This window comes from Etheostoma cragini, chromosome 14, assembly GCF_013103735.1.
Source record: "Etheostoma cragini isolate CJK2018 chromosome 14, CSU_Ecrag_1.0, whole genome shotgun sequence".
NCBI lineage: Eukaryota > Metazoa > Chordata > Actinopteri > Perciformes > Percidae > Etheostoma > Etheostoma cragini.
The window spans coordinates 21,849,674-21,851,117 of record NC_048420.1 but is presented as its reverse complement, the minus strand read 5'-3'; the positions used below and the strand labels follow the sequence as shown (position 1 = coordinate 21,851,117).

Genomic DNA, 1,444 nt, shown 5'->3' with positions numbered 1-1,444 from the left:
GAATATAATAATGTCAGTTTTTATATAACGAGGGACGTAACGATGCACTAAACTCACGATCCCAGTCACGATGTTAAGGTCAGGATACGATGTTCTCCCGATGTGTTAACAGAACGAGCTGCAGATAAATGACTGGGAAATATTCCTTTATATAAACTACAAAACAAGAGATGTGTCCTCTCATCAAAAATATAACTGAAATTATAAATCACAAATAACAAAAATAACAAATAAAGTAAATAAATAAAAAAAATGAATAATTAGATTTTTAAAACAAATCTCATCTCAAAATAACTAGAAATAAATCTTCAAATAAAAATCGCATCTCTTCATAAAAATAAATTAAAAACACGATATTTCGTTCCACTGGCTCATTAATAACTGAAACAAAGAACAAAAAGTTACAAAAAATAAATAAAACTAATGCAAATACTACAGAGTGTTTTTTTACATTTAAATTTGACATTACATAATTTAAAAAAGGAGTTTGAAAGCAGCATTAATATAATTATTGCACATGTTGAATGACCACATATAAAAAGAATATAGTGTTATTGCTGTTTATGAATAAGTCCTGAGGCCCACTGCAGGGGATTATTAAGGAGAATTTCTTGAAGGTAAAACTTGCAGAACTTCTCTTTATACGCTTCTTTTATTGCTGCTTTCATTCTTCATATTCAAGTAAAAATTGGATTAATAATGTTGTTGTTGTGGTTTTGGGAATTTAAGATGTAGAAAAAACAACAAGAAATAAACATCTGACTCAGTTTCTTATTATAATCTTTATGTTTTTGTATTACCTTTAGAACTATATTTAAATGTAACTCTAAATATCTCTAATAACCAATTATCTCCACTAGTCACCCAAACGCCTCTTACACATCTGTCCCAACAATAAATACATAAATCAATAGATCAAATATTTAACCATCAGTAGATCTCGCTGATGCTGGATCTTTGAGGCTGATGTCTGTACTTTTAGTTAAGGATATAAAATCTGATATAACAGCCAATAGTCTTTTCATATATATATAATATATATATACACATGACATAGATAATTATTTAGAGCCAGATCCACACTGATCAGAAAATTTTCCAGTTATAACCCTTGTGTTGTCTTCGCGTCAACCCGGAAAAAAAACATTGTTGGTCACTTTTTTTCAACATTATTATCACTTTTCCGACATTTTTGTCACTTTTCAGTATTGCGGGGGCCTTTTTGATATTTTTATTGTTGACATTTTCAGCGCTTATTCCGACGGCCCATTTTTGGAGCCAAAATAAATAAAACTTAACTCCAAACGGGTCAAATGTGACCCGAGGACAACATGAGGGTTAAGACCAACGTGTGCTCTCTGGTGGACGAACTCTGTAATGAGGACTCTGTTTCTACATGAGCTCAGACCTAGTTCACTGGTCCCTGTTACCAGCCAACATACAC

At 31.5% G+C, this 1,444-nt stretch overlaps 1 pseudogene; it reads left to right on the top strand.

Annotated features, from left to right (window-relative positions):
• The window catches only part of LOC117957032, a 46,165-nt pseudogene that overhangs the window by 689 nt on the left and 44,032 nt on the right, over positions 1–1,444 (top strand).